Raw genomic sequence first — 26,160 nt, 5'->3', positions numbered from 1 at the left:
TCTGACCTCTTAGTCACAGAGGAGATCAGTTCTGCAGTCAGTGAGCGCTTAAAACCTCTTCTTAGAGCATTCTTTTATCACGAAGCTTCTCTTGGTTTTATTCAAATTGTATTGATGTGCTCTTATTTTCTTTTGTTTAAATGCTCATCTGCTGTTGTGTGGCTACTATAAACTGTAAATGTAATTTTTTTGCAATCATTTTAATTTTATGATCTGCTTGTTTTGTAGTAGTTACTTGTGTGAAGGACTTTGCAACGTGAGTTTAGAAAAGTGGTCTAAAAATGAAAATGTATACTTTTACCATTTCACAGTTTTCTGGACACAAACATTTATTTTGTTCTCAGTAAGTTTCCTACTACCAAAGAAACATAGGACAAACAAAAAAAAAGGTTTTAAATACTCATTATAATTTAAAATACTGCGTGTGCATTTACATGTGCAGGAAGCTTGTGCAGCCGACTGCAGTTGAAGGTGTTCAGCGGGGCCCCAGCAGTGCATGTGAGCAGGATGGAAATGCATGAAATTATCTTGAGTCATGCGGAGAACTGACTCAACAGTGGCAAATCAAAAGGAATCACAATGTAAATGCAAGTCCAGTCCATATTGTTTTTCTTTCTTTTTGTATTTTGTGGTGAGTTTCCCAACAGAAAGCATTTTCCTAAAACTGCAGAACTGCACCGGAACTTTGCACAAAAGCGTGCAGATAAGGGTCTAAATATATATATAAAAAAAGACTTCCCTTATTACTCACATTAAATGTCTCGTGTGTTATGTGAGTGAGAGGATCCACTGACTCGCAGGAACGAAACCCCCCAGAGAGAGTGTGGACGGGTTGTTCTCCCACTTCTCTGCGCTAAAGGGGTGTCTCTGTTTGACTGAGAGTGGTAGCCTTGTATCAAGGCTTCCCACTGCACCATCCTTCAGATCTCAATTTTCAAGTTTTGTGAGCCAGAAAGTGAAAGAGGGAAAGAGAGAGAGAGAGAGCGAGAGAGAGAGAGAGAGAGAGAGAAAGAGAAGATAGTCAGAATGAGAGAAGCAGTGTGACAGAGATGGAGACACAGTACGATAATGGGAAAGGAATAAGAGGGAGATGCAGGAAAGTAGCTACTGTAATTATATTAGTAAGGGTCTATAATAGAGTATACGTGCTGATGATTTGTAATATTTGAGAGATGGCGAGAGAAGATAAACACTTAACAAGTGCAATTAAGACATCTGCTGAATGATTTGAAGCTCTCAGTTTATTACAACCCCAGTGAGTATTGCTTGTCCAGGTCTTTATTTGCTTCTGCCTTGTGATACATTTGCAGCAATCATAACCCATACGATGCAGATCACATCGCAGCAGCTCGCATCGAATTCGGCACTCCGGGCTAAGAGGGAGTTTTCCTTAAAGCATAACGGCGTACTCGAGCACTAACACGCACTACTTTCACAGTGCGTTTACACTGTGAAGTACAGAAACATGCAGTGCACTACAAGTACCAGGATGATGCACTCAAAACTGTCCAAAAGAGAAGTGTGAAACGCTGTGACACTTTCCGCCCTAAATGGTCGCCATCTTGGCTACGCAGAGGAAGGGGGCGGAGTCACCAAAGTAAAGAATTTTCAAATTTAGGCGTCTCAGGAAGCTGCAGCTGTTCCCGAACACCGAACCAAAGTGTTTCTTTTTCACTAAAGTTGCTGAACAGAAGCCACCAGTGTGTTTATTGATTGTGTTAAACGGAAGGCACGAAAACACATTGATTTCTGGGTAAAATATGTAAAGCTGCAGGTATTTTTTTGCGGGGGATGTATTCACATACTGAGTGTGTGGTTTGAAACAACACTACATTATAAAAATTCCTGCACTACACAAGTAACAGTCTTAACATGTAAGAGCACTATGTGTCAGTGTACTGAGGGAAGTGTGTCATTTGGAAAACAGCATTTTGAGATTACACACACACACACACACACACACACACACACACACACACACACACACACACACACACACACACACACACACACACACACACATGGCCATCTTACTGATGATGTCTATCAGAACATATTGCATTGAGTCAGAAAGAGAGAGTAGAAGAACGACACAACTATGCTGAAATATATTATGTTTCATTTTCACATCAAACAGTAGATGAACTCACACACATGCAGCTACAGGCCCCAAGGCACAACACTCTATAAGATGCATTCATATACAGTGCATTGCCCAAAACAATGTCACCAGATTTTCCTTTGAACATGGATTTAAGGGCACGTTTGATGCCTTATGGGCTCAGTCTGGGAAATCTCTCCTCACAGACTATTTTTTTCCCTCATCTATATGCTTTTATTAGGACAACTTTAAAATGTATATATTGTTTTTCTTTCTTTTTTGTCTTCTCTGGCTTGAATAACTCGCGTGTATGTCAGTGTCCTGTTATTTATGCATTTGTGATATCTGTTCTTGCAGGCGCAGGCTTTTTGAATTTTTTTATTTACCTGGAGTGTTTGTGCATGCCGTCATGTGTGTGTGTGTGTGTGTGTGTGTGTGTGTGTGTGTGTGTGTGTGTGTGTGTGTGTGTGTGTGTGTGTGTGTGTGTGTGTGTGTGTGTGTGTGTGTGTGTGTGCGCGCGCGCATGGCACAGCCAGTGGCGGTGGTGGGAGGTTAGAGGTTAGATGGAACCAGCTTTTCAAACTCCAGGGATCAACTTCGACAACAACAACAACCCCTCGGTCGGTCTGTCCAGCTCAAGCCTCCAAGCCCAGTCAGTGCCAAGCTCAGGGATCACCGGGCTTGGCACAAACATACGGACACACACATGGAGCACACGCGTACACACCTCCTCGAACTGCAGCTTTGTACCACATCCCGGAGCAAACACCTCATTACTACCCAGGTCTCACCAACAAATCAATACAATATGCTCCGTTCAACATTTTCTTTCAATATATTATAATTTCCTTTCACCATGATCATATTGTGATGAGCCCAGTGAATTTTCTTTTTTGTTATTTCACATAATATTGCCTCATAGACTTTCATGTTTTTTTTTTTTTTATTCATTCACTCCCTGGGTTCCGCGTCACATAATATGTATTTTTTTTATTGTAGTATGTACTGCAGCTACCCTTAAAAACGATGTACTGTTGCATGTAGTAGGTGTACAGTTGGGACATACTACTTCATCATTTGAATGTGGCTTGAACTTTGACCCTCTTGGTCACATCCATCGCGATCGGTAGCGTGACATTTGAAGTAAAAAGAACGAGTACCCTTCCTGGTATTTTTGGCACACTTCATTTAACACACTATGCATTGGGACGTGCTAAAACTTTTTCTGGCGTACTAAATAGTACGGGAGTATGGATACTGGAACACTGATTTAAATTAAAAGCATGGGGAATACAATGCCTGATCCAATGGAAGAGTAGAAAAGCTGCAACACATCATGTCTATGACATGCTCCATCACTGTTTGGTATGGCTGAGTGAGTAGAGCCACCAGAGGCTTTCTCTCAAGTTTCCTCTGGTGGTTTTCAACTGTAGTCAAGTGACAGCTGTTCAAAGTTGTTTCGTTGTGTAATTTCTGCTCTAGTTGGTACGTTTTGAAAGTGAGGGGTTGGTACTGGACAGATTTCTGGAAAAGTCAAAAGCGTAATGAGTCCCCAGGAGCTCCGTGACGACCTCATACGTGATGACATCCGTCAATGAGGCCTCTATTTAGCTGATAAACAAGTACGAGTAGGTGCGACATGGAACTGGTTCAAGTGTTTGGTTATTGTCCACATTAAAAAGCGCGGGGAACAATTAACAATTGATATGCACATAGCACAAAGCATGTTCAGACTGAATACGCAATGCAACAGATGTTGGAGGATGTGCAACTGCATGCAAAGAGTCAAAGGAGATGCAAAAATCAACATTCATCCCAAGGTTTCATGAAAGTCATTTATAACAGCATGGAGATTAGAAAAGAAATGGTTTTCCAGGTAGGTTTCGAGATTAGTTGCCATCCAGGGCTGAGCGCTCACACGAGTTGGTAGATTGTCTGTTTTTGGCAAATAAAAATGGATCGCAAAAACAATTAAGCAGCTAAATTATTGCAAGTCATTGAGCAACAACACAGAGGTGAAGGATGGGTGTGTAGACAATGCGTCTTCCGACCAATAGTCAGATATGAGTCATTTATCAACATTATTATTTGGGTATTTTATAGGCTGTATTTTGGTGAAAATTTAGAAGAGGAAAGGAGGGGAAACAGAAAATGAAAACATAACCCAAGGTCCAATTTAGAAGATTGTGAATGATACATTTTCAGATGATGCATCTGTGTGTGTGTGTGTGTGTGTGTGTGTGTGTGTGTGTGTGTGTGTGTGTGTGTGTGTGTGTGTGTGTGTGTGTGTGTGTGTGTGTGTGTGTGTGTGTGTGTGCGTGCGTGCGCACTGTTCATAGGTCGATGCAAATGACAAATCACGTACATCCAAAATATATCCTGCACACAAATTATACCGACATAATCCAGGACAAGAGAGAGTGAGACAGAGAAAGACAGAAGAGTGGAAAAAGGTTCAAATCCCTTCCCTTTTTCTCTCTCTCTGTTTCTCCCTCTCTCCTCCAACCCGTGTGTGGGTGAGCTGACACTTTGCTCATCCCTCTGGGAAAAGCAGGGGGGTATTTCTAACAACCAAACCATCTGAGGATGTGGAGCTGACGACGGTTACACGCTGGCACCAGAGCAGCATAGTTTCTGACCTTCGGCTCGAGCGCTGCACGGAGTCACGGGGGCCGTGCTGGAGCAGAGGAAACAGTGAATAAAGATAATAGAGCAAGTTTAAAAATAGTATCAGCAATATAGATCTACTCAAGGCGGATAGATTCACCACTAAAGTTCCAGGTTTGATTTCATGTCTCAGAGGACATTGTGTGTTAAAAGTTTACAGGAGAGATTAATGGAAACCAGATCAAGAGAAGAGGATATACAGAAACAACCAATTAAAGCCACACAGATGCAATGTAGTGCATTAAATGCAGTCGTATTGTTAAGTATCACAGCTGTATCACAGATAAAGACATCACACAAGTCAAAAAAGACAACAGTGTTGTCGTGCAAGTTGACATTCACATTTAAGTATGATAGGAAATTGGGTTCAGAAGTACTTCTGCTACAAGTAATTTCATCATATTTTCAAAACCTTGCTTGAGTCCAAATGAAGCAGACATTTTTCAGTTTAGAAGAAACTTTGCTTGGTCTTTTGGTGCCCAGTTCTTGGACCGAACGGTCGCAGGAAGAGTGAGAATGGGGTAGCCTTCCCATTAACTGCTCTCACCACAATGAAGATGCCTACGCTCATATTGGAGTGTAACTGACCAGCTTCGTGCGACGTAAGTGCGATGAACTGACTGGACTCCAAGTGCATGACTCAGAAGAAGAAAGGTCACAGAAAACTGTGTTTTTCCCTGATAAAAGTTCAGGCAGAGGCAGTAAAAAAAAAAAAAAAATCTAAAACATGACACCAAAAAACCCACGAAGACAGAATGAAAGAGGTTGGAACGCTAAACAAGTAGTACAAAGAAGAACTGGAGCACACAGAATAAAAACACTTGGGGAAGACAAACAATAAGACAGGTAGAACAAATCTGTGCGCGGCAAGTCATCACAAGAGCGAGAAACACACAAAGGCAGGAAACTGAGACTCTGACATGACAGGAAGTTTGGGTATACAAAATAAAACAGGAAGTGGTCGATGCGGGAAAAGACGGAAGAAAAGTCAACATGATAGTGCATTGTACGATTATACTATAGTATCAAACCTTTTTTGTTTTCTACAATCAGTTCAGATCTTTCAATAGAGGCAGTTTAGGCTGGATCTGACCTGCAACACAGGTGGACAAGAAAACATGGACCCCAGACCAGGCGTAGGTCGGTAGGACTTTTAACATTTTCAAGGGGGTGTAGATGCCCTTTTGACCCTCTCCTCAGCTGTCTGACAACACAGCAGCAATTACCAGAAAGTCAAACAAAACATCACGTAATGCTCTCATTTAAGGTGGAGGTTAAATCAGAGCTCAAAAGGAGGTGGAGAGCTGCGAGAGAGTGACACATTATTATCTGAAACCAAACTTTCTTCACTTTCTAACCTCTTTAAACTCTAAACTTTAAAATACAATTGCCTGTCATCAGGCTGTCATTCTGCATCTGCCCTGAAAAATCCCTGCAGACAGTTTTTTATTTTGTGTCACCATAATGCTTTAGTCCCTCGACCCGTAAACCTTTGAACAGTACCCAACCAGTTTTCTTACAAGTGGAACCAAATAACAAGAATATGAAACATGAAAAGCTTATGCATACTGCTGATATATCCCCTTGACTTTTTAACCTTTTTTAAATTTGTGCACAAAGTATGTGCTGCAATGTTTTTAAAGTTTCACACAAAAATAATAGAGATGAAAAGCATTACAGCATACAGCATGCCTTGGCACAAAAGCTAGCTTTTATAAAGTATGTCTCCTCTAAACTCTGCTGAATGACCATATCTTGCATTCACCCGCTGGAAAATTTGTCCTTGCAAAACCGTGATGATAGTTTTTCTTCTCTCTTGTTTTTTCTTAAAAAAAAGCATTTTTTTTTTTTTTTTTTCCTTAAAGAAAGGCCTGACAAAAGTGGATGAAAATCCTTAAAAATCATTTTTTCTCCTTTGTTCTTTTTTAACTACATGTACTTTTATTCCTCCATGTGACACTTTGCCCTATTCCTCAGCTGTTTCTCAAATGGAAATGACATGTTTGCTCTCTCCCCCGAGTGACCCGAGCTCAAATCTACTTCAGGAAGATATCAAAATGACACATATTTGTCTCCTTTGAGTCCCGCTGCAAGCTCCCGTCCTCGTAGGCCTCTATTACTCTGAGTGCACCTGTCGTGTGCAGCACTTCAGCTCCTAAAGTTTGAGTGCAGAGATTTGGCTCGAATCATCATCCGGGTGAATTCATCAAAAAATGTTTCTTGCTGGTTCACTTAATGTTGCCTAAGGGGCACAGGACTAAAGCCCAGGACAACAAGTCTACCTGAGAGCAGGAGGCTGGAAAAAGCAGAAGAGGGACACAAAAATAACTCTTTTTCACGCAAAGAAAATATATGATATACTCCAACACAGTCCTATAATTCACTGTGAAACACTGGTCTGTTCAAAAAGTTTGTGGGTCGCCCCTTCGTGGAAGACAACAGTTATAGTCAGCTTGGATGCACATCGGTAACAATGGATTTTGCAGTTTCGCCAAAAAAGTGTCGATAATATTCGAAAAACGTTCCCATTATTGTTAAGATGGAGTTATATTGCCAAAATCCAATAAGTGCATCCTTGAATCCAAAAGACCAGCAGGTTAGCCTGGCCCAAATTCAATGCATCAATTTATGGGTCAAGTTACAGTCCATGTGGAATCATTGGTTTCATCCTCGACCAACGGTTGTACACAAAGAAAAAAACAATCTACAACCAAAGAATTGCTGGAAAGCTTGAGTACAAGGAGCACAGAGAATGCAGCCACTAGCAGGTGGAAAGGCTTGGTTTTATATGCACACTTGACTGATTGGATGACACATCGCAGGTGTACATAGAAATTGGCGCGAAACCGAACAATGGCAGGAAGTACAAGCACACAGGACACACAATAAAACAGGAAGTTAAACACAGAGTTGGATATATATGTCACACTTTGAAGTGCTATTAAAAGTTCTGCACCGTTCACAAAACTGATGTCGGGATACTTTATAGAAAGACAAAAAATGAGAGGGTGTTAAAAGTTGTAAGGACAAAATGTGCATTTGGTGAGCTTAGAAACATTTAATCAATTTGTAAAAACTTTTTTTTTTAATCCTTTTTATTATTATTCTTTGAGTATAACAGACTTTTGTTCACTTCTGCCGTTACACTGTGAATATCTAAGATCAGTCTAGCAGGAGCAACAGAGGATCATTTATACTGGAGGAACCTTTAATCATCCACTTGAACAGCTATAACAAGAACAAACATTATGTTAGACACTGAAATGAAAAAAAAAAATGTATCTCACTTTCAAAGTTTGAATGACAGCAATGAAGACAAATGTGAGCAGATAAAAAGAGAGAGGGATTAAAAAATGACAATGAGAGGAAGGTTAAAGAACTCAAAAGAGGAAAAGTTTGGAGAAAGACGTACAACTTTTGGTTTAAACAATAGTACAAGCAACTTAGCAGCCATTTTCATACTTTAAAGGTTGTATCAAAGTTAGATTGAATGCTTACATCACTCACTGTACGGAATATTAATATAAATATTTGTCTTTTTTTTCCAGAGAGATTCAATGCAGTATTTGTTCACTGTTATTTATTTCACAAAGGCTTAAAGCAAACTGAATCTAAGGCCAGAAAAATAATTTATATTTGCTAGTAAATGCTTTCCATTTTGTTCAGGTAACATTGGCGTTCAATAAAGATGTTGAAGATAACATTCACTTATCCGACTCAGAGCATCTGCTGTCAGTATCCATTAAATTTGATGCTGTGTCTTGTTTTATTATCTTACCCATCAATATCTGTTGCAGTTTCATCCGACAGGCATCGCCGGTGCTCTTTTAACATAAAACCCTTCACGTCTGGTCAATATCAATTATTCTGGTAAAGAGAAACAGTCTTAAGAGCACAAAATGAGTTTGAGTTTGCCCACATGAAACCTACAGTGGCGGATTTATTTAAATAAAAAATGTTGCCACTTGCAGCTTGAGTTCCTTGCAGCTTTAATGGCCTCATATTTTTTTTTAATTATTTCAACACTGTCAGCATAAAATTTCTGCAGTGTCATCCACTGCAGCCTCTCTGGCCCTCATTAATTATGCAGTATCAACAACATGACGGGTCAGTCGCATTTTTGGCCGTCAAAATGTAGATATTTGTGAGGTAAACAAATTTGTGCTCAATCAAAGACTCGTTGAAGGACCGACTTATTATAGACTGCCAGTGAAGAGGAACATTACAGCAGGTAATGGCAAGCAGCTTTATGCAGATGAGAAGCATTTGATATACAAACAACTGCTAAATTGTGGAGGGAGAAGAAGCGGCAGTAAACTGACCAGTGACAGACTCTGACAGGTAGGCAGCCGCTAATTTTCACAAACATGTCCACACAATCATTTGTTCAACAACTGTAATTATGGCGTGGCTAAACGTGGTAGTTGTGTATAGAGCAGGCTGGCATACAATAATTAGCTCACCTCAAACATAATTCAAAATAAGCATGTAAGGTCATTTCAATTGCGGGTAACCATAGCAACAGTCCATCTATGTCAGTTACGTCTCTCATGTTAATAATACAGCAAAAGTTTTCTGGAGGTCCGTCTGAAAATAACCCACCATGAATGAGCAAATAAGCTTCAAACAGCTGTGGTTTTGAGGGGCGGGGGGGGGCGTGTCGTTTTGATTGACAGGCCTGTGGTGCGGTCGGGTCACGGCTATCGATGGTCGTGACATATTATCGTCACATTTTCAATCGGATGGAGTCAGATCCACCGCTCGTTCCTCCCCCAGCTCGTCCAAATACGGTCACTTCCTGCTCCGAAGTGCTCCGAAATAGCCGAGATGGCGCCGGCCAAACTCCGAACTCGAGACTTTATAACGTCCGTTCTCAAACCAACGGGTGACGTCACTGTTGGTCGCAGCTTGCAACACACACCGACGCCGGGCAGATGAAGAACACAGGAGGCAGTTGTGGGTGAGGTCCTTCGCTCAAGGGATGCTTTTCTGCTTCACAAACCTTCAGGCCGCGGGTGCTCCCACAGCCTCGTTAATTCAATTAATGTTCAGCACAAGAAAATCAAGGATGCAAATTGTTCAATACAGCAAGGTTACTGTATGCTTTTATACTCATATAAATAGTCCTGTGGAAATGATAACGTTTCAACGAACAGGTAAAAAGTGAAGAAATGTTTAATTAATAGAAAAACAGGAACAGTTCAGAAATCGGCCGGGTGACGTATTTCTTCAGATTTTCACGTTTTTACCTTTAACTCACACTGAGTCATTAGAGCATTGAATGTCTCGATACCATCCAGTCTTTACTTTAAGTCTAAGGGTCTGGCACCTGCTCGGTCCAACAGATGCAGATGAGTCAGCGGTTCGATGACCTTTAGCCTGAGAACGATGCAATCTGTCAGTCAGTCTCACAATCTGAGAAAAACAGTCGGGGGCTCCACTTTTCTTTGTTTGTGGTGTTTTTTTTTTTTTTGTTGCTGTTAAGAAGCAATCAGAGAGCAAGCAGCCTCCCCGCGAAGCTCCACGTGATGCCACTCACCTTCAGACTCTGCCAACACAACAAGAAAGATCCCAACAGAAACCCCCGAAGACACGGTGAAAATTACCCCCATAATTCTGCCAGCTGTTATTTTTGGGGTTTTGTTTTCGATTTTGATTCATTCCTCCTAACCATCATCAACACCACACACAATCACACTTTCTCGTGGTTCGTTCGCTCGGGCAGAGCTGGATCACGGTTTGCTGTTCCAGCCGCTCCCAGCATTGTATTTTTAGCAAGACCTCCTTGTCTCTGCATTTGAAGGCCTCACTCACTGTGAGGTTTAAAGGTCTCCAGTCATTACGGCGGCAGCGGCGGCGGGGGGGGGGGGGGGCAAAAGGGGGGCAGCACGGCGTGAAAAGGAAAGCAAAGCCTGGCGACTGTCGGGAGTTATCACCATGCTTGGGTGTGCAGACAGACTGGCCGGCTGGGACTTCATCTGCTCCACTACACAGGGGCGTGATGGCAGCAGGCTATTTCAAGGTGGAGGTTAGCAAAAGGCCACCGACTGGAAAGAGGACTGACAGGGCCGCCGCCGCAGCAGAGCCGGCATCGATCTGAGCGTGCTGCCCGACCGAAGCCGCTCTGTGCTGCAACAACACTCGGGTCTCACTTATTAATTGTGTCTCCTTCTTCTCCATTTCGACGGTGCTTTTGTGTTTTGGTAACAGCCGACAAGAAATGGGTTTGGTTTAATTCAACGAGTCGTATAATCGTCAAGAACACATCTAATCGTACGGAAAACATTTTCTGAGTTTATTCAGTGTTGTTTTTTTGAATCTGTGTTAAATTGTTGCAACGTTCGTATTTTACTTTGTAACTCTTACTGTGATTGATGAGTCCGACGCCAACATTATTTTTTCTGGCAACGTCGGGTTGATTACTTCACGTTAAAGATTTGTGAAGTTTTCAGCAGATTTAGGGTCATTGGGCGTATTTTACTGGCTAGCAACAGCTAACATCAATAACACTGGCTGGGCGGAATAATTAGTCCGTATGAATTCATGTGGATAATGCAAGACAAATTTGCATTGGGATTTGTATAAAACACAGATGGAGTGCTAAAGAACTTGTTTCTCAGATATAAAATGTTTCAGACTTAACTGTGAGGGTGTCGGTTGAAACACAATGCGCAAGACTCCTACAATATTAACTTTTGATGTGATATAAAAAAATATATATAACATATATATATATACATATATATAAAATATATATAACAATATAAAAAACATGAAACAAAATTGTTTGATTTGGAAATGTCTCATGGTGAGAGCCTAAAATAGCTTCAGGGAAGTTTTGGTAATATGAGTTACAGAGTAGAAGTAGAAGAAAAATGGTTTAAATGTGAGGTTATCTGTGAGTTATACTGACATTTATGTCAGGGGACTTTTTAAAAAAAAACAACAACAACTCTTCAGGTAAACACACACTGCACGGTGCCCCCGAACTCTTCAGAAACGATCCAAACAGCCTTCGTAATCAGACCTTTGCTTCTATCTCGTCAACCTCAGCGCGTGATTGACTGCAGTGTTAAAACTTCTTTGATCTGCTGTCTATCAGAAAAATTGTCATCTTGTCAGCCGTAACCCTCGTATCAGTTGCTCCCTTGCTCATCTGAAAAATTCATAGCAAAACACATCAACAACAAAGGGATGAGGAAATTGTCAAAGTATTGCAGCAGGATTGCAGCAAACTTTGCTCTTCAGAAGATTTGACTTTCTATCCATCCATCTCTAAGGTCTGTCTAGTCTGCCTCTCCTCTTCCTTCACTCCCAGCCTCATCCATTTTCTCACGAAACCTGTTTCTATTTCGCCCCCCTCTCATAGGTAAAGACTATTGTGTTTTACTGTCCAAGTCTAGAATTTTGAAAATGATTCTTTAAAAAAAAAAAATCAGCTTTTTTCTGCTTTGACTTGGTGAATTTGGGAAATCTTGTGAAACTTATCAGGGCCCGAGCACCGATGAATTATTTTTTATTTGTGTTCCTTCTTACAAATGAATTGCCTTTTTGAAAGCTTTATCACATGAAGATAAAAATATATGAAAAAAAAAAAAGCCTTTTTTTTTTTGGCGGCATTAACAACTTCAAAAACTCATGAAAGTTGGTGCTTGATGCATGTGCAAAGTTTCATGAGGTTTGGAGCATCGTTTGACCTTAAACATCAACTTCCTGTGTCATGGTGAAACATCAAACTTAGCCGCATCGCCCTGGCTATACTATACACAAAAACGACTTCTTTTTTTGTTTGGAGTATGACCTTTCACTGTACTGACGTAAGCCTCAAGTGGCGATCGAACCCAGTTACTTCTCACTGTAAGGCAACTGCTCCAACCACTGCACCATTGTCATACTACAGCATGTCGTCCGAAATATGAAAAAAAAAAAAAAAGGTCATACTAGAGCATTAAAAGGGACTAATGGGGTTATTATTTTGTATTAGGGTTTTTATATTGTTGTTGACCTTTAGTTTGGTATCAGTATGACTGCATGTACAACTTGAACCGCAAACCTGAAACCGAGAGCACTCTCCTTAGAGGGACTCACCTTAGGGGTACTTAGCCCCCTTGAACCATGTGGCTTACCCTTACAGGGACTTGCCTCAGAGGGACTCACCCTCCGTAAACCACGTCCTCAGGGGGACTCGACTCCTCTCCGTGAACCATGTGTAATACCTTGGCGGGGCTCGAACCTGTGTCTTCATGAGTTCGTTTCCAGCTCGGTGTCGGCGTCGTAGACCGACTATCTTCGGCGCCAGAGAATGAGTCGTGGCAGGAGAAAATGTTTCACGGAGTTCACTCAGAGCTTCCAATGCTGTTAATGGTTCAAATTCCACCTTGGCCTGTTGATGGTGATTCAGCTTTTAATGAAGTTGAAACATTTGGAGAAATTGAAAAAGTTTTGCATACACTACACGTTACAGGAAGATATTTAATATCACTGCAGACCCCCTTGAAAACATGTTTATCTACTATCCAAAGAATATCTGCGGCAATTTTGGTCGCATTTGAATGAATATTTATGGGTGGTGGAGTTATAGGTTGCAGTGAGCCAAAGACTTGTCACAGTGCTGTCTAAATGCTGGGAAGATAGATGGTCCATTGGTTAGCACTGCTGCCTCTTAACTAGAAGGTTTGGGGTTTGATCCCCACCTTTGTCATGACTGAAACAAATGTCATGTCCTTTTTTGAACGACATGCTATAGCATCACTTTTGGGTCACTTTTTGGCCGCCACGCCACGGGCACACCGATCAACGAAAACATATTATTTTGATAACTTTTAATTCCAAACATGTGCTTTCGCACCTTCGGTGCTCGGGCCCTAATTATTGGAACATAATATATGTATTATAATACAATATATGGAATATAATCAATATATGATACCAAATGCCATGAATAACCTTGCAGTTCCGCTTCATTTCTACATTGGATTTATGCAGTGACTGCAGGGCAAATATCTGCATTGAGATGATTGGAGCAAGGAAACAATTCAGTTGACTGTATCCCAGTTTTTTTTTTTTTTTTATAATCTGCTCTAATAAACTCTATTTCCTTCAAGGAAATAGTCTGATATATGGCTCTGTCCACGCATCCTGCAGGGCGTAGACCTCGGGTTAATGATGACGTTATTGGAGCAGTATTTAACGGATGGATGGAACATTTTGAGAAAGTACTTCTCAGATATGAATGTAAGCCGCACTTTGTAATATGTGTACATTCAGTTTTAGATGACTATCTACAAATCTATGAATGCAGATTTATTTATTAAAGGCATTTTTTGCCAAATCAATGTAAAATAATTATTATAGCCTAATAATAATAAAAATAACAAACTGTATTTGTATAGCACATTGCATACAAGAAATGCAGCTCAAAGTGCTTCACAGCAAGAAAACCACCTGCAGTTTTTCACTTATAAAGGAAAATTAAAACATATTGAAAATAAATCAAATGCATGAAATTACATACAATAAGAGTTCAAATATACAATAAAGCAATTTGCATATCATTTGCCAGAGTGAATATATTGCAATTGGCTTTTACATTTTTTTAATTGTATAAAACTAAAGTCTTTTAACATACATATTGCAAAAGTAATGGAATTAATTTGGTAAAATATAAATTATCTGTACTCTAAATGTTAAACCAGAGGCAGCAGCAGTTGTAGTCAGCAAAGTATTAGCATCGCCACGAGGACCAGAACAAGGGGAAACCGTTAGCTTGGCTCCTTTTCTTTTTTTTCCCTTCTCGTGTCTTAGGGATTTGTCATATCGTGACATCCTCAATTATATTTGTACATTTTGACGCTGAATAACGCTCTGATATACATTAGGTGCACAAGTTGCAAACAGACTTTGTAGACGGGGGAGCGAATTGGAAGTGATTTGGGTTTTAATCAAATGTTAGTAGTTACTGAACATTTGAAGGCAAACTGTTACGTTTGTGCCGACATTTAAAACTAGAAAAAAAAATGTTGTTGCACTTGTACGGGAACATATTTGTCAGTATTTTTGTCACATTGTCAACAATATCGTTATTGTTCAGGTTGGCCTCAGTTTGTGCGTCTCTGCACTGGTGTTTTTGCACACTAAAATTGGTTTCATGTTCAGTCTGAGAAAACCTTGAGGTGTTTTGTTTCGGTACGACAACATCACCTACTTCTGCTTCAAAGAGACAGGAATCTGCCTCGTACATGCAGGTGCAGCGTAAGCAAACAACCACTGCTGTCTTTTTTTTTTTTTTTTTTTTCCCTGTGTGAGAACCACCTCGTTTACCAGGCAGCCAGTTTAATGGACAGTACATGTTAACAACAAATTCCACTTCACTGCCAGTCATGTAATTATGATAACAGTAAAAACATGAAACTCACTGCAGTGGGTCATTTACCTCAGAAAAAAAAAAAACCTCGTCAAGTAGATGTTAATATTGAAATTAAGTTCACGGAAGATGAATAAAACACATTCCAAAACCCTAAAAAAAACGACGGTATGTTTTAGCAAACGGTCACCAAGTGTGCAGTAGACGAGGACAGAATGGTGATGAAAGCTAAGAGGAGATAATGGGATTATAACATTGACATTTTTGAATTGCTACCAGCTTTAAGCACAGAGCAGAGCGATGGGTGCGAGTGGCAGGAAAGATGGCGTGGCATGACATTAAACAAGAGAAGACAGGATAATCACAGTCAGCGTGTCATATTTCCTCCCTCTTACATTCTCCTCCCTCTTCACTGTGAACTTTGAAATAATGTTAGGAATTATATTTGAATCATTGCAGTAGGTCAAGTGCGCAAATGCAATGAAACAACTATCGAATATCTGCAGCACATCTCGACTCAACTGCACTTTACAGAGAATAAAGAAAACAGAAATGTGTTGAAATAGTAGCAGATAATATTCAGCTGAAAGATGTTTTAAATGTGAGGCTAAAATTGATAATGAATCAACAGTGTCCAGAAAAGCTTCAAAAATGGTTTGGAAATGAATCGAAAAAATGAGTCAATATTAGCCTGAACAACCAGGAGCCGTAACTCAGTGGTTTGTCTAAAAAAAAAAAAAAACTACATATAAACTGAAAGATTTTATAGAAACCAACTGAAAATTCCCACGTATTATCTTCAGTCAGTTAAAATCATCCCCTGCTGTTTCAACTCATTTTCAATCCTAGTCGGTAGACGCTGTTTTGCAGAGGCTTAAGTGCTTTTCTATACATTATCTATGAATTTCTAAACGTATATGGGAATTTCTGCTTTGACGTTTAAATGTTATAATGCTCATGAATACGAGAATGGAATTATTATTTAACTGGAACAGCTACTTGATTGTGTTTTCAGTGAAATTAGGACGATAAAAAAATAAAAATAAAAAAAAAGTCACCCTTCGATAGTGAATACAGTGTTGACAAGTTTTCATTAAGCAATAAAACAACAGAACGGCAAAACCATTTTTTTTTATAGTTTTCCTCCATAGGAAAAAAAAAAAGGTTAAATAACCTTGTCTAAGTGATAGTTTGGAAAATGCATATGTTTGTACATGTTAAAACGCCTCTTTCTGCTCTTCCTCTGGTCGGAACCTCGTCATCCCTGCAAATGACACCAAATGGATTTTCTGCTCATTTGCAAGAATGATGGGGTCATTTACACATAATGTGTTTAGACATATGTACTCGAAATGTGACAGTTTGGAACATACTGATGAAACATTGATGGCAAAGCAGTGAAATTGATTCCAAGACTGGATTTCTCTGGATTTTAGATTTTTTTTTAAAAAAATTTTTTTATGTGAAACTGTAATTTAATGTAACTGACATGAATTCAAGCAGGTTACAGCCGTTGTGTGAAGAAAAAACTTTTGACATCCACCTTCCAAGCATGCAAATGAAGGTGTAGGCGTTTCACGCATTTGAATTTAGTATCACTTTATGACCAGTGTGACTTTGATATCTACGTTTTGTCTGTGGATGGTCGAGAGGGAACCCGGACTGGACTTGATCCCTGCAGTCAATCACACTTCACCCATCTGGAATGACAAGATCTTCCATAATAGCTCATTCTGCTGCTGCTCCAGCATGTCAGCTGACGGCAAGCTGGCAGCAGATTGAGAGGAGAAAGTGAGATGCAAAAAAAGGGAAAGATGGAAGTGATGGGCAGTGACAGATGAAAGGTGACACATGACCGGGTGGCCATATCAGGTACGCTTCTGTTGAACGAGGCCTTTGCGGCCAGGCCTCCATTTGTCTGACGCATGTCAAGAATCAGAGACGCTCTCGGGTTCCCTCTCAATTTTTATCCTCTTATCTTTTCTAAAGAGAGAAGACGTAGCAGCAAAGAAGAAGTGGAAGAAGTTGAGGCTACTTCACAGCCAAAGCAAAAACTAGACAGTAAAGCTGCTGCTTATCTTTTGAGTTTTGTTTTTTTCTCTTGATTCATTCTAAACCACTGACAAAACAAAAGAAGAAGCAAAAACGGTCGATGAGGGCAGATATGAGGAATTAATGGAAATTGAAGAAGGGCAAGAGCTGAAGGAGGAGTAAATGAATCAAATCGTAGAGGCAGGTAAGGATGTGATAATAGAGGCAATGAAACTGCACCACCCACGATTCCTGTTCCGCCCCCTTTCTCCCTAATTCTCCCTGCGAGGAAGACGAGCGAACATGCATCACAACAACGGTTTTTAATCAGTCTGAGAGGTGTCAACACATATCACCGACATTCATCATTTCCCTCTCATGTTCTTTTTGTAGATAAACATAACAACTCAGAGTCATTACGCAGGTGGAAAGATAAATCCTCAAACAGATTTCCCCTCTTTCTTTGTCGGCGTCTCTTCCAAGCCAGACACTGCAGTCGTTTAGATTGACAAAAAAAAAAAAAAAAAAAAAATCCCTACATGCAGATAGCAGCCCAAAGAGTTATGGAGGAGCGGTGAGAAGACTGCAGTAAAAAAAAAAAAAAAAAAAGAGGAATATGATGTGAATTTTGAACAAGAAAAAAAGTGGAAATAAAAAGCTGCTGGTGAAAGTTTTCCTTAGAAACAATGAAGTTCGATGTGGAAATAAAGGTAGAAAGTTTTGCTGTTGACCGGTCGTCTCTGTGCGATGGACGTCTCTGCCCCGGGCCAGTGTGAGGATGAAAAAAAAACAAGCAGATACAAACCCCAAAAAGTTGCAGCGTCTTTGCACAGCCCTCGCTTTCCCTTCCTGTATCTTCCTCCGAGCTATCACTTCTCCCTCCACCACCTCAGGGGAGGTAAATGACTCTGCTGTGAAGGCAGAGTCAAGGCTGTTTGACCTTGATAGCAAACCTGCATTCCTAAATAAATATTCAGTGGCTGAGGAGCGATGGCGCGTGCCTTCACCGCCTCAGATAACAGGTTATGTATGAGGCACATGCTCCAGTCTTTGGGGGCTTACAGCTGGCACCACTATGGCCTGCGGATGCGGAGCTGGCAGGAAGTGGTGATGCCGCGTTGCCTTACGATGACACCGTCAGCGGTGGGTTGAATCATCATTATTTATCATCGTCCGGTCAAGACAGATGTAGATTTTCCTGCTAAAACCAGACTGAATTAGGTTCAAGTCAAAGTTTTATGACACATGAATCACTAACTAAACCAGACAGTATTTTAATGAGTGTATTTAAATGTTGCTACGGTGTTGAAACAAAGGATTCACGTAACGTGGACGTTTAATAAGCTTTTAAACCACGTTAAGTCCAGTGTGAAACTCAGACTCCTGGATTTCATTTTCAAGTTTACAGAACCAGCAGCTTTAGTTTGTTTGGAATAAACAGAAGCACTTTGGGGTTCAGAAAAGAATTACATCAATGGAAACTTAAACGCTATCATTAGAAAAACATGATCAGCATCATTGGTTTCCTGTGAAACTGGAACTGTGATGACACAGACAGCTGTACGCTGTGATTACTTTATCTCATTAATGGCTCTGTTGGCAAAAACAAGTGATAAAGCTTAGAATTACAGAATTAAATATAATTAAGTGTTGGGAAGCTTTCAAAGCTCAAATGAGTGACTTTGGAACATGATGTCACATGAAGTGTGTCTGCCGCTAATGGCGTAGAGGAAAAATTATTCTAAATCGCAGTGCTGCAAAATCGCAATACATGTAACACCAAAGACCAAAATGTGAAATATAGTCAGTCTGCCCTTCTGTTCCTGATTCGTTGCATTGAATAATGGACAGAACCTTTGACCTTTTGCGTAAGAAATGTCACCTCTTCGTCATTACTTCTTGAGTTACGGCCATAAACGCGTTTTGTGAGGTCGCAGAAACATTGACCTTTTGACCTTTAACCACCAAAATCTGTCCGGTTCATCCTTGAGTACGAGTAAACACGCGTGGTAGACTTGGAAAAAAAAAAAAAAAAAAAAAAAAAACGCCCGCTCGGGGCGTTCCCGAGACGCCGTGTTCACGAGGACGTGACGGACTGTCCAAAAACGTCCCGCCTGCGGCCACGGCTGGTCGCCGGCACGGAACCGCAGCGAAGTACTAATGAGGAAACTAATTAGCTGTGCTTAAGTACCTCACAGGTGAATAATTAAGACCGAGACATTTGTTTTCACATATCTGCTGATGCAGGATGGAGGAAGCAACGCGGGAAAAACAACAAAACCGCCAAATGCTTTGTCACCTGGTGTGACAATAAGTGAGAGCTTTGCAAGCTGACTGCTTATGTGCTTCGGGGGTGGTTTTTCTTTCTTCAACCCTTCTCTCACTAGATAGCCAGGAAAGTTTCCTGTTTGTTCCAAGATATTCTACCTCCCCACCCCCAAAACCCAAACTCCCAGTTATGTGGGAGGCCCCTTTGCCTGCATATCCCGCTGAACATGTGCGCCGAGGTTTTATCGAACCTCCTGATTTGGTCGCGTTTCCTTCATTTTTGCGCTTCTAGTGGCTGAACGATGTTCAATGGCTTCTCTTTTTGTCCCTTTTCTCGTCATCATTTCCTACTTTGTGCTGCAGCCTGCAGACAAAGTTAACACAGTTAATACAGCCTGCTGTGTTTCGGTCTTCGAAAACATGAATCTTCCTCATTTTTGCGTCGTTTTATTTGGAAAATTGAACAGAACTTGAAGAAGTCTCTCCCTTCTTTAAATCTGGCCTTTCCTTAAGTATTATATCTGGTTCTTATTGTATTGCCTCTTTCACGTGTTTACTTTTATCCAATGTCTTTACTGTTGTATTTGCTCGTTTACTGGTTGACTTGAGTCTCCTGTTCTCTTTTGTTGCTCTCATCTGTGAAACACTTTGTAATGGCGGTTTTAAAAAGTGATATTTAAATGAGAGTTTGAATTATTAGTAGTATCATTTCTCCTTGTTAGCCAGAAAACTGGGCAGAACAATAGCGACGAGCGGCTGTAAACACAGCTGTACAAATGGAAGGTAAACTGTAACAACTGATTACTGCCCTCCAGCAACTGCTGCAGCAGCTTCTGTATTAACTGGAAATAATATCAGCTGTGAGAGCCTGGCTGGTTAGGAGGTGGGGAGGGGGGGTGTATCACTGCTCCCAAGCAGAAAATGGCTAACATTAATACAACGTCGGACAAAATGGGAGTTCAGCCTCGGGCTAATACAATACAGACCTATATACTGTAGAGTAAGTGTATATACAGTTCCAGATACATATAAATTAAGTACACTGATTGCACCTATCTCTTTCATAATTTGAACACGGCAGCTCAGCCGTTTAGCAAATTTTGTGTTGACATGATATTATTTTGAATTGTATCAGTCATTTCCCGAGTAAACAAAAGCAAACAGCATTAAACAGGCGGACAACAGCTGAAGTGCGCAGTGAAGATCCGATGCTCTGTGATAAGCGGCCATAGCCGCAGAGCAGAGCACTGCCCTGTGGAGACGACACGGACCGAGGTAACATCTGGCTGATGCCCGGGGTCGCCGACGTTTTTAAAGCAAATTTATTTGCCGTTTTCCTTCTAGTTTACTGTCCCCACATTGCGCCTTGTTCTTTCTTCATCCCAATAAAACACCTTTGATTTTCAATCAGATTACATCCCATCATCCGGTGAACCCCATCAAACACACAGCGCCAGAGCCGCAATCACACCAAACACAGGAGCACCTGAGGACATGCAGGAGGTGTGAGCCAGGAGCTAGATAGTAAAAACAAAACCAAAAAAAAGTCACAGCAGAATACATTACGCCGTCTCTCTGTATTATTTCACCTGTATCATAACACACACCCGGGAAAGCGTAATTTTCATTTTCAATAACTTGGTTAGGTAGGATGACAGATAAGATAGATTTTACGCTCCCTGTGGAAATTTGTCAGAGGCGCATCCAGCCCCCTCGAATTAATATGAAGATACAGAGTGACACAGCCTTTATTGCTCACCGGCTCACACGCTGCTATTTTAACATAACCCATCAGTCAACATACAAGTAACAACAAGTTTGTTACACCAGTAACTGCACTCAAAGGGGAGCTTGTGCGTTCTGCTTTGTTTGAGACAAACAAGTGGCAGCGATGCGAGCGTGTCCCCATCAGGGATTGACGCAGACATCATGAGACTGCGGTGATGAGTTACGCTTTCGTGAATGAAAATGAGGCACACTCAGGTGAAGTAGCTGGGTTTCTGAATGTCTGTGTGATGGCAAATTGCCTTTTTTTTTTTTTTTTTTTAGAAGACATCATGTTTAGTACACAAAGCAATGGCGTCACGCCTCCTTAAAGGTGTATTTGGAAGATAAGACAAGGATCACTTTGACTCACTTGGGCCCTATTTTCGTTCCCAGCGTGACGCAGACGCAACGCTTTTTCTGGCACATTTCTATTTTGGTGACCGATTTTTCACACTTGCCGCGATTTGCAATTTTCATCGGGTGGGGTACTGTACAATCCCACCTTGTTGCTTTGTACTAGGTGTTTTTTTTTTTGTTTTTTTTACCATGGTGTATTAGCATAGCGTCGTGTGATGAAGTGAAAACAGCCCCTTGTGGTGTTATTCCCAATAATAAATATGTCACTTTGTGAATATGGTAAAACTAAACTTTAAATAATTTTTCTGCATTAAAAAAAAAAAAGGAAGTTAGTACCAACTTTCCATGTATTCATAGCTTTACTTTTAGCCCAGAATAAAGTGGTTTGACAATCTGGATAAACCTTTAGCTTCTTCATTTCTATTTATAAAGCTTTACTATCCAAATGCATACCATTGTTTAGTCAAGTGAAAATAGAACAGAAAATGCAAAATCACCGGCTTTTTTTTATGCGACTCCTGTATAATTTATAAATTTACAAAAAGTGACCAAAAGTAAATAAGGTTAAATCTCTCTTTATCAGCAGTATCCAAAAGTCTGTCATCAACAATAATTGCATTTAACCCAAAGAACCATTAATCATAAAACATAGGAGGATAACGAACTGCATTTCTTTGTCTCTCAAATAAAAAGAGCTTATTTCCATCCGTCTTCCTCTGTAAATCCAAATCGTGTAAATCACTGGAGACACGTAATGACAGGACTTTTTTTTTTTCTTCTTCTTCTTCTTCTTCTTTCCGTCAGATCTCCAATCCTGGGGCCTCAACGGCTATCGACGGCCTTTGATGAGGACCCTGAGTGATGGCGGCACGGCTTCACCTCTGCGCTCCCGGAGCCCCGCAGCCTCGTCTAATTTGTTTTCCCACCAAGCAATTAAAAATGCAGCATGGAGCAGAGGGCTGATCAATGACACCCTGGCAGCCACGGAGGGGAGGGGGGATCGGTCCGTCCGTTGGTCCGACTGCGGCCACCTCCCGTTCATTTATCTGTCCGTCCTCATACGCAGCCATCCGGCGGTTATTAATCTGTCCACCTTCACCTGCTGCTGACCTTCGGACAAAGACAAGTAAGTGTTTCCCTCAGTCGGCGTGTTTGTGTGTGTGCGGTTGAGAGGTCAAGGTGATTCACTAGTTTGTGCGGCCTTGTTTGTACGTTTGTTCGTCTCCAGAGGTTGGGTTCACAGCGCTCGCATGCATGCAAACACATGAGAGCACACAGTGAAGGAATTGCCCCTTTTGTAACCCAGGACCTGTCAGAACGAGGACATCGTGACAAACGCAGTCACCCACACACATATGTCCGTTGTATTGATAAAATATACAGCACCTTAAATGCACCATTGTTGTGAGTTTTAGCAAGTTTCACTGAGAAATACAAACATTTTTCACGTGGATTTTATGTCAACGTTAATATTTTACGAACACTGTGCTGACGTTACACTCCAACAGCATATTTTGAATTAAAACGTTCTCTTTTTTTTTTCGGTGCAATGTCGTGGACTCATTATAAATTAGTGACGGAGTTAGATTATTTCCAAAAGATCTCCTCTCATGGTCGTAGTGAAAAGAATCTCTGCTCTTACATATCTGCAAACTCGTCGCTTTGCAATCAGTCAGATCGCAAATTACAGGTCTTTACTATGTGATTGTTCTTCACGTCGATATAGGCTAGCATCAACTTTATTGGATTGTGTAGTTTTAATCATTTACGTGGCAATACTACGGGCCATTTGTGGGAACTTTGATCTGGTATGCTATGTGACATCTGCCCTTCATCTTGGTGAATTTGTCTGTTAATTTTCACAGCAAACAGTGTTACTCTTGCCACGTTTGGACTTGTCATGAAGTTTGGAGGCTACAGTGTGACATTTCTTTTTTGTGTTGTTTTTTTTTTTTTTTTTTGCTAAGGCTGCAGTGCTTGTGACATCCCGTCATCCCGGGACTGACATAACTGGGCTCGGGGCGGATGCGAATTCATTTTGGGACGAGAGTCGAAACAAAATCGGACAAAGTGCGCAACAAACTGCCACAATAAACAATAAGTCACTTCGGACAGCTGTCTCAGCCCGTTAGCACGTTAGCCTGTGTGTGTTTATGTGTTGACGAAGCAGGAGTTAGTAGCAGCAGCGAGAGAACGAGAATAACAGTGCTGTGCCTCACAACGGCTCACTATCCCAAAATCTTTTTTTTTTTTTTTTTTTTAAGCATTTTGTTCTTGCAAAATCAAAGCCACGAGCAGAAAACAGAATTGTAAGAAAAAAAAACAAGAAACAAAATCTGTTTAATGAAATTTTCTTTTCCAAAACATGTCAAACATATCTTGCTAAATTAAAGAGAAAGGAAATACCCAAAGTATTCCTCAAAATAGACAGAGCTCATACTTGTTCACAAACTTCAAGAATCTCTTGTTTTTGTGGAAGAAAGTTTTTTTTAGAACACACACTGCCAATCAGCCCTGACTTGAGCAAAGTGTTAAAGGAAGTACCAGATGGCAGGTTTACTTTCGACTCATTAGATTTGATAGAAAACGTTTGAACGTGTGATCTGGCAGAAAGACAGCGATAATTGAGAGATGAATGGAGTCACGAGGACGGCTGAAACTGTTGGGTGGTGTGATCAATCCTCCGTCATGCCATTTAGAGAATCCAGTTAGGGAAGTCCTCAAGCAAACGTCACCACCGCCAGATGCTTGGAATCCCTCAGTCCGAACAGATGCATGGCCACATACATAAACCACCATATGGTGGGATGCAGGATGTGGGACTGTGTGTGTGTTTCTATGGCACCGACAGTATGTATGCATCCATGTGTACATTTATGTATTTGTGCGTGCATCTGTGTCATTCATGCAATTAATAGCTCATGTCGAAAAAGGGAAGACTTCAATATGTTGTCCCTCGAGCACAGTGATTACATTTGGTTTGATGAACCAGATGCTGCATGTGCAGCTAACTATGTTTGTCAGACGCACGCTCTGTTAACATGACAGCAAATCTTTAGCAAAATCTCGTTAATTCACTTTGAACTCAGATGTCTTCAGATGCGATTTCCTACATTTCAGAATATTTCTGCATCCTGCTTTTCTCCATCTGCACAGAAATATCAGTATAGTGTCAGTAAGGCCAGACTTTTAACCTCATCCGTCAATCTGTTATCTATACATGCTTTTATTCTCGACAAGGTCAGTTTTTAATGGATGTCTAATGGACTGAACGTTTTTTTATTTTTATTTTTTTATTATTTTTAGCCAGCCCCTAGTGGCCCCCATTGGTATTGCACTGTAAGGCACTTTATATAAAGTCAGTGGTTCAGCTCAACACGCTATACAGAAACTGGAATTCATCTCATATTCATTTTAATTTCGGACCCTGTAAATCCCAATTAGTAGGAAAACTAGATTCACAAGGAATGTCCTTTTTGCCATTATGGGTACATCTTCTATTGTGGTTAATCTCTTCAAGACATCATTATTTAAATATAAAATGTACAGAAATTGGATCTTCAGCGGCAATTTTGATTTCACCCGACACAGCTCTCTGTCTCCACGATGGACATGACGTAGTTTGACAACCGTCCTCCTCGACTTTCAATTAGCAGAGCCCATTTCATGGTAATGCTGCCACGATAAGCAGCCATTGACCAACCCATATGAGAAATTACACTGCCGACAAATTAAACAGCGCTGCCTTTGAGACTGAACAGTGGAACATTTTGAATTATGATGGGCAGCTGACTCTACAGCCACATAGCATCTCAATGACCTCTCCCTTCCGGCTTTCTTCTCTCACTCCATCTCTCCATTTTTCACGCTGCCTCCTTCGCTCTCTTTTTATCTGCGTGATTCGCGGGGGAGTAATTAATTAACACATTAGTCACAGGGAACAGAAATCCTCAGTGGCAGCTTGTTGTAAATCACAATTCACTGTCACATCCTGTAAGAAGTCCTGTTGAAAGACTGCTATTGAAAAAAATAAATCTAAAGATATTGTACAGCTGATGACATGAGGAGGGTCACGAACCCTCCAAAAGTTTGAAAACTCTGCTCTGCAGAACTTTAGATATAAAACAATCAAAAACAAACTGTAAAATAACGTAGGCTGTCATCTGTAAACAACCTTTTCTTCAGCACCCCTGTCTACTTTTTTTTTTTTTTTGGTAGAAAAACAGCATTTGACCTTAAATCTGATGCCTGTTCTGTTGCTGATTAAGGAAGTTCACCTTATTTCACTGCTCCACTCGGTGGAAGTCCCACTGGATATAAATGATGAAATGTAAATGTGAAAATGAAGTGAGGACTAACTCCACACACCTTCAGCATTTTAAGTTCTGTACTTTTCTTTGATGTAGCTTCACTAACTGTGTGTATTAGTTTTCATTTTCCAGCGGGGACAAACCATGACACCTGTTCTATACTGACTCAGCTGAGACACATCAAAGGCTTCCTTATGCACTGAGGAGTGGATACCGCCACCATGTCCTCACGAGCTACTAAGGAATCAAATCACTGCCGACAGAGTTTTTTTTTTTATGAATCCTTTCGTGCCTGA

This window comes from Brachyistius frenatus, unplaced genomic scaffold (genome assembly GCF_029030835.1).
Source record: "Brachyistius frenatus isolate BFR_SWC_R1_liver_20210118 unplaced genomic scaffold, ASM2903083v1 Contig_5, whole genome shotgun sequence".
Lineage (NCBI taxonomy): Eukaryota > Metazoa > Chordata > Actinopteri > Embiotocidae > Brachyistius > Brachyistius frenatus.
This window is presented reverse-complemented; position numbering follows the sequence as displayed.